We start from the raw sequence: 8,439 nt of genomic DNA, 5'->3' as shown, positions 1-8,439 counted from the left end.
TGATATGCACATCACAAAATACACTAGCATTTTTCTCCCAAAAATTATGATTTCTAAACGAGCAAGGCACTGCCCATCAAAAACCAAGCATTAATCTTATGGTGTCAACACCCGAGTATATGCATACTTATGATTGTAAACATCCTACATATGTATAAGAGGGCCCTTATAACGTGTTTATGTGAAGGCATTAAGTGTCTTAGTTGATGTCAAAGAATACTTCTTCCAAGACATTTTTCATTTTTGTACTAGATGGAGATAATCAATCAAAATAAAATGGATTAAGAAAATATCAATTAAAGGTTCACTACACTATAGTACGATGCAACTATAGTGGTACTTTTATGGGTGATAACTAAGTTTCGAAAAAGGCAAGTGTCTGGTGTTTTTCTGAAAGATGTTTTGGGCTTGTGTATATATGGATGCGTGGCGTGTGTGAAGGTTTTGCTTTGGAGGGTGTCGCCAGGTGTATAGGGTGGACGGCATTTGATTCGGGCTTGTTGCAGGCCTGTCCGAAACAGGGTTCGATGCAGGTGGTTTCAGCTATTCGATCGTCTTTAAGTGTGTGGGCGTCCTAGAAATACAATGGCACTCGTAACCCGTATTGAATGTGTATGGAAGCATGGGCATTTAAGGTTAAAGGGCCGATATTGCCTTGGACATTGGTGTAAAAGCAATATGGGTGGCCATCCATTACGTTCTAAGCAAAATAAAGAAAATATAATATAAACGTGGCCAACATGTGAAAAGCCACGTGGAGGCTAGAGTTGCAACCAGCGTGCGAGTTCGGGAAGGTTGGCGAAGGAGCTGCTGGTGAAGAAAAAGAAGAAAGGGCCGCTTTGTTCTAGGGGGCTTCTTGGACGCTGACAGGCTCTGGTGCAGCTACAAGATAAAGCAAAGGAAAGTAGTGAAGACGGCTCTGGGTCGTGTGAGGGCTGGCATGAAGCGCAAGGGAACTGGAGCGGTTGGCTGTTCGACTTGGCTGACGGGCTGCAGGTACACAAAGTGGGGCCTCCCGTGTGAAGAGGACGGAGCCGTCGTGTAGAGCTGGGGGTCCCCCGTGTGAAGAGCAGAGGCGCTGGGAGTGTGGAGCGCAGCTGTGTAGACTGGCTGGCACAAAAGGTAGCTGCTGGCGAGGACAAAAGGGGCGCAGCTACAGGTTCGAGCTAGTGGAAGCCGATAGGCTGGCGATACAAGGGCTGCTGGTCGACTGAAGACTGGCTGACACCGTAAGCGTGAGAGGCAGACGGAGAGCGTGGAGAGCCAACGGTGTGCAGGGACACACGAAAGCTGGGTTCGCTAGAGAGCTGTTGGCGAGCTGGCAGATGGAAGTGATGTGAAGAGGCCGCCATCTTGTGTAGCAAGGCCTGGCTGGTAATAAAGAAGGGCCGGACAGAGAAAGAGAGGCTTGCTGAAGGTCATCAGTAAGGCAGGCAAGAGAAGGCTAAAGATAAGGCTGACGAATGAAGGCGATTGGAGACGCCGACATACAGGTCCAGCCAGTGATTGAAGCAGTGGGCAGAGCCAACGCAAAGTGAAGGTGTGGCTGCATTGTAGAGAGCTGGGACTGTGGAGAGAGCAGGGTGTCGATTGGAAGAGAAGGACGGTGTTGCTGCTTGGTGGTGGGCCGGTAGTAGCAGGGCAGATAAGCTGCTTGGGTTTGTTGTGAGGCTGGCAGAGACAGAGAGAGGGTTGGTGATTGTGCAAAGACGGGTGGCGGCTGATGCGTGAGCTGCAGGTACAGATAGCCGCCTTGTGAACAGGCAAGGGCTGGAGTGAAGACAGCCGACGTGGTGTGTGGATCGCCTTGCAAGAGTGTCTGCAGAGCAGCAGCAGATAGCTGGCGAAGGCGTGAAGACATTGGTAGCCGCCTTGTGAAGAGCTTTGCGGTTACTGTTGCAGCAAGAGGCTGGCATCAAGACATTAGGCTGGCGTGGTTGAAGCACCGGCGGGTGCTGGCGTCAAAGGGAGCTGCTGGTGGGGCGCTGTCAGTGGGAAAGAGAAGGAAGCTAGCGAAGATTGGAGCGGCTAGAGAAGCTGGCGAGCGTGGATGGCCACCTCGAAGGAATAATCGCCGAGTAGAACAGATAGCCGCCTAGAAGGAGTAAGCCTGCAGAGTCGCCAAAAGGAGAAAAAAGACACCTGGAGGGTGTAGAGACCAGAGGCGAGGCGGTGGGCAGTGGTTTGTGGTGACAGTGCAGAGGCTGGCGACGGTTGGAAGAAGGTGTGCAGGCAAGCTGCAGAAGCAAGCTGGCTGGTGATTATACGGGAGAGGAGAGCGTGGATAGGTGGCTAGAGAGACCACTTGCAAGAGAGTCTGCAGCAGCAGCAGCTAGCGAAGCACTGTGGAGACTGTGGCCGCCTTGTGCGTGTAAAGCGCCTTGTTGAGGCGTTGTAGATATCAGAGATGCTGCAGCAGACCACACGTGGAGAAGGTCTGGTGGTTGCCAAGGGTACGAGGGGTCGACAGAGGATGATGCTGAGAGGGAGGCAAAGGCGCTGCGGAGATCGCTTGCTGAGGACCACCTTGGGAAGTGCCAACTCGTAAGCTGGAGGTTGGTGACTGGAGGTGATCGTGTAAGGGGAAGGCAGCCTTGTACGTGAGGAGCGGGGGTCCATAAGGAGGGCACGCTTGCTGTAGAGAAGGGCCCGGGTGATCGAGTGAAGACAGAGAGCCGCCTTGTGAGCCTGGTGGAGTGCATAGCTGCTAGCGCTAAAGACTGACGGCTGGAGACTGGAGTGTAGCTGTTGCGGGCTGCAAAGATGGCCGCTTCGAAGCTGAGGGTCGCTGAGTAGAGGAGGACGGCTGGAAAAAGAGAGACGAGAGCCCCGGTTTTGTAGAAAAAGAAGAGAGGTGGAAGCAGGTTGCCGCCTTTGACGAGAAGAGGCCTGGGAGCTAGTGGATCGAGCTGAAAGGATTTGGTGTGCAATTGACAGCGCAAGGGGTGGCTGTCAAGGGCTCTGGGGAGCAGAGGCTTATAACCGCCTAGTAGCAGAGAGAGGGTTGGTGATTGTGCAGCTGCAGGCTCTCAGTGAAAGTGGAGAGCTAATGTAAAAGGAGCGCAGCTTTATGCAGGTGAGGAGCTGCAGTTGGCCAAGCAAAGGTTGGCAAGAGGGGGTGTAACAGAGCTGTTGAGACTCTGGAGTGAGGAGCATGGACGGACTGAGGTGGTGTGGCCTTGGTTCGGTTAGTCAGAGTGGACAGCGTGTGGCTATCAGGGATTTAATATTCACGTGATCACAAGATTTTTTGTGATAATAACACATGCGAACAAGTTATTCACATGTTCTCATGTTACCGTTCACAAAATAACAGGTCACTTGCCATTTTGGGAACCCCTTAAAAGCTTGGCTACACATGGGAATAAGCTATTCACATGTTCTCATGTTACCATCTTCACATAATAGCAGGTCAGCGGCCACCTAAGAAGATTTTTTATGCCCGACAAAGATAATTTTTTTAGGCCTTTGTGAAAGCTTTGTGAATATAACATGTGATCATAAGATTTTTTGTGTTATTAACATATGTTATTAACATGTTCACATGTTCTCGTTTACGTCCGTGAAATCCCTGGTGGCTATGGACAGGTGATCTACGAGGGCTGGTATGGGCCGCGTAGGTGAAGCAGGACAGTGGAGAGAGCAGGGTGCCGAGTGAAGCAGAGAGAAAGGTTGGTGTTGCTGCTTGGTGGTGGGCCGGTAGCACTGCAGAGATAAGTTGCTTGGGTTTGTTGTGAGGCTGACAGAGGATCAGCACAGAGAGAGAGAAAGAGATGATGGTGTAGCTGTTGCTGATGACACATGCAGAAGTGATGCGTCGCAAAGAGTTGAGGGTTAGCTGGTGGGACGCCCTCTAGAGAGTGCGTGACCGGGTTCATTCTGGTGTGTTGGTACAGCATGCAGGCGAGTGGATCATGTGGTGATTGGGGATGTGATGGATCCTCGGCAGTGTGACAGGTCTGAGTGTTTGTGGGTTGTGTGAGTAAGGCTTCTGTGTCGGGAGAAGCTTGTATAATGTTTTGACTAGGAATGTAATTGCTAGGTGTTTGCTTGATCTATGGTACCCCTGTTTTATGCTGTCTGTCTGGCGTGGGTATGGTGGTGAAGTGTGAGAAGGTTGCAGCTGGTGGCTGGTGGTGCCCCCGTTTGTGTGTGTGTTTCCAAGTTTGCGAGGTGGAAGGGCTATAGAGGTAGTGGTTTTCTTTCTTTTTTTCACCTACCATCCTTCTGGTGCCCCCACTGAGGATAGCTGTGGCGTTGTTCTTTACCTAGAAGGGCAGCAATCATGTCACAGATGAAGAGCAGGTTCTGAAGCTGATAAAGATTTTCTTGAAGGGAGATGCCCGAAGCTGACTTAAGGGTTTTGAAGCACAGGATGCTGGTGTTTTGACCTTAGACAGGTTGAAGGAAGGCCTTTTGGAGTGTTTTCAGCAAGTGGAGGATTCTAGTGTGCTTTGGCAGGAGTTGAGCATCTTGAAGCAAGTCCATGGGCAATCACTGGACGATTTTGTGGAGGTATTTACATGTTTGTGGAGTAAGTGATGTGTGACATTAAAGCAGGAAGTTCCTCCTATGTTTCTAAAGAAGAGCTTGTTCCTATCTGAAACAGGGTTCGATGCAGGTGGTTTCAGCTGTTCGGTCGTCTTGAAGTGTGTGGGCGTCCTAGAAATACAATGGCACTCGTAAGCTGTATTGAATGTGTATGGAAGCATGGGCATTTAAGGTTAAAGGGCCGATATTGCCTTGGACATTGGTGTGAAAGCAATATTTGTGGGTGTCCTAGAAATACAATGGTTCTCGTAAGCTGTATTGAATGTGTATGGAAGCATGGGCATTTAAGGTTAAAGGGCCGATATTGCCTTGGACATTGGTGTGAAAGCAATATGGGTGGCCATCCATTAAGTTTTAAGCAAAATAAAGAAAATATAATATAAACGTGGCCAATATGTGAAAAGCCACGTGGAGGCTAGAGTTGCAGCTAGCGTGCGAGTTCGGGAAGGTTAGCGAAGGAGCTGTTGGTGAAGAAAAAAGAGAAAGGGGTGCTTTGTTCTAGGGGGCTTCTTGGACGTTGACAGGCTCTGGCGCAGCTATAAGATAAAGGGAAGGGAAGTAGTGAAGACGGCTCTGGGTCGTGTGAGGGCTGGCGTGACTGAAGCGCAAGGGAACTGGAGCGGTTGGCTGTTCGACTTGGCTGATGGACTGCAGGTACACAAAGTGGGGCCTCCCGTGTGAAGAGGACGGAGCCGTCGTGTAGAGATGGGGGTCCCCCCTGTGAAGAGCAGAGGCGCTGGGAGTGTGGAGCGCAGCTGTGAAGACTGGCTGGCACAAAAGGTAGCTGCTGGCGAGGACAAAAGGGGCGCAGCTGTAGGTTCGAGCTAGTGGAAGCCGATAGGTTGGCGATACAAGGGTTGCTGGTCGACTGAAGACTGGCTGACAGCGTAAGCGGTGAGAGGCAGACGGAGGGCGTGGAGAGCCAACGCTGTGCAAGGACACACGAAAGCTGGGTTCGCTAGAGAGCTGTTGGGGAGCTGGCAGATGGAAGTGATGTGAAGAGGCCGCCATCTTGTGTAGCAAGGCCTGCTGGCTGGTAATAAAGAAGGGCGGACAGAGAAAGAGAGGCTTGCTGAAGGTCATCACTAAGGCAGGCAAGAGAAGGCTAAAGGTAAGACTGACGAATGTAGGCGATTGGAGACGCCGACATACAGGTCCAGCCAGTGATTGGAGCAGTGGGCAGAGCCAATGCAAAGTGAAGGTGTGGCTGCATTGTAGAGAGCTGGGACTGTGGACAAAGCAGGGTGTCGATTGGAAGAGAAGGACGGTGTTGCTGCTTGGTGGTGGGCTGGTAGCAGGGCAGATAAGCTGCTTGGGTTTGTTGTGAGGCTGGCAGAGGATCAGCACAGAGGCAGAGACAGAGAGAGGGTTGGTGATTGTGCAAAGACGGGTGGCGGCTGATGCGTGAGCTGTAGGTAAAGATAGCCGCCTTGTGAACAGGCAAGGGCTGGAGTGAAGACAGCCGACGTGGTGTGTGGATCGCCTTGCAAGAGTGTCTGCGCAGCAGCAGCAGACTGCTGGCGAAGGCGTGAAGACATTGGTAGCCACCTTGTGAAGAGCTTTGCGGTTACTGTTGCAGCAAGAGGCTGGCGTCAAGACATTAGGGTTGGCGTGGTTGAAGCACCGGCGGGTGCTGGCGTCAAAGGGAGCTGCTGGTGGGGCGCTGTCTATGGGAAAGAGAAGGAAGCTGGCGAAGATTGGAGCGGCTAGAGAAGCTGGCTAGCGTGGATGGCCGCCTCGAAGGAATAATCGCCGAGTAGAACAGATAGCCGCCTAGAAGGAGTAAGCTTGCAGAGTCGCCAAAAGGAGAAAAAAGACGCCTGGAGGGTGTAAAGACCAGAGGCGAGGCGGTGGGCAGTGGTTTGTGGTGACTGTGTAGAGGCTGGCGACGGTTGGAAGAAGGTGTGCAGGCAAGCTGCAGAAGCAAGCTCGCTGGTGATTATACGGGAGAGGAGAGCGTGGATAGGTGGCTGGAGAGACCACTTGCAAGAGAGTCTGCAGCAGAGCAGCAGCAGCTAGCGAAGCACTGTGGAGACTGTGGCCGCCTTGTGCATGTAAAGCGCCTTGTTGAGGCGTTGCAGATATCAGAGACACTCCAGCAGTAAAGCGCCTTGTTGAGGCGTTGCAGATATCAGAGACACTGCAGCAGACCACACGTGGAGAAGGTCTGGTGGTTGCCAAGGGTACGAGGGGTCGGCAGAGGATGATGCTGAGAGGGAGGCAAAGGCGCTGCGGAGATCGCTTGCTGAGGACCGCCTTGGGAAGTGCCACCTTGTAAGCTGGAGGTTGGTGACTGGAGGTGATCGTGTAAGGGGAAGGCAGCCTTGTACGTGAGGAGCGGGGGGTCCATAAGGAGGGCACGCTTGTTGTAGAGAAGGACCAGGGTGATCGAGTGAAGACAAAGGCAAAGACAGAGAGCCGCCTTGTGAGCCTGGTGGAGTGCATAGCTGCTAGCGCTAAAGACTGATGGCTGGAGACTGGAGTGTAGCTGTTGCGGGCTGCAGAGATGGCCGCTTCGAAGCTGAGGGTCGCCGAGTAGAGGAGGACGGTTGGAGAAAGAGAGACAATAGCCCCGGTTCTGCAGAAAAAAAAGAGAGGTGGAAGCAGGTTGCCGCCTTTGACGAGAAGAGGCCTGGGAGCTAGTGGATCGAGCTGAAAGGCTTTGGTGTGCAATTGACAGCGCAAGGGGTGGCCGTCAAGGGCTCTGGGGAGCAGAGGCGTATAACTGCCTAGTAGCAGAGAGAGGGTTGGTGATTGTGCAGCTGCTGTAGGCTCTCAGTGAAAGTGGAGAGCTAACGTAAAAGGCGCGCAGCTTTATGTAAGTGAGGAGCTGCAATTGGCCAAGCAAAGGTTGGCAAGAGGGGGTGTAACAGAGCTGCTGAGGCTCTGGAGATTGAGGAGCATGGACGGACTAAGGTGGTGTGGCCTTGGTTCGTGGCCTTGGTTCGGTTAGTCAGAGTGGACAGCGTGTGGCTGTGGACAGGTGATCTACGAGGGCTGGTATGGGCTACGTAGGTGAAGCAGGACAGTGGACAGAGCAGGGTGCCGAGTGAAGCAGAGAGAAAGGTTGGTGTTGCTGCTTGGTGGTGGGCCGGTAGCACTACAGAGATAAGCTGCTTGGGTTTTTTGTAAGGCTGACAGAGGATCAGCACAGAGAGAGAGAAAGAGATGATGGTGTAGCTGCTGCTGACGACACATGCAGAAGTGATGGGTCACAGAGAGTTGAGGGTTAGCTGGTGGGGCGCCCTCTAGAGAGTGCGTGGCCGGGTTCATTATGGTGTGTTGGTATAGCATGCAGGTGAGTGGATCATGCAAGCGAGTGGATCATGCAAGCGAGTGGATCATGTGATTGGGGATGTGATGTATCCTCGGTAGTGTGACAGGTCTGAGTGTTTGTGGGTTGTGTGAGTAAGGCTTCTGTGTCGGGAGAAGCTTGTATAATGTTTTGACTGGGAATATAATTGCTGGGTGTTTGCTTGATCTATGGTACCCCTGTTTTATGCTATCTATCTGGCGTGGGTTGGGTGGTGAATGGTGAGATAGTGTTTCAGCCGGTGGCTGGTGGTGCCTCCGTTCGTGTTGTTGTTTCCAAGTTTGCGGGGTGAAGGGCTATAGAGGCAGGGTTTTCTTTCTTTTTTTCACCTCACAGCAAGCACCAATGAAGCACTATTGTTAGCACAAATATGAATCCACCAAAAATTGAGCCTTATCAGAGGCAAAACAATGCACCAAAGAACCATCGTTTTTTGTGTAATCCTTATTTAAAAAATTCAAGCAAGCTTAATCCGATTGTATGTAGTGTTAGAAAAAAAATCCCTTTAGAATATTCTTTCATAGATTGGATGAGAGTTTTTCTTACCTAGAAAATACTAGTTATTTTGAGAAATT

Source organism: Cibotium barometz, chromosome 6, assembly GCF_041138505.1.
Source record: "Cibotium barometz isolate CiBa-2024 chromosome 6, ASM4113850v1, whole genome shotgun sequence".
Lineage (NCBI taxonomy): Eukaryota > Viridiplantae > Streptophyta > Polypodiopsida > Cyatheales > Cibotiaceae > Cibotium > Cibotium barometz.
Note: the sequence above shows the minus strand (reverse complement) of the source record.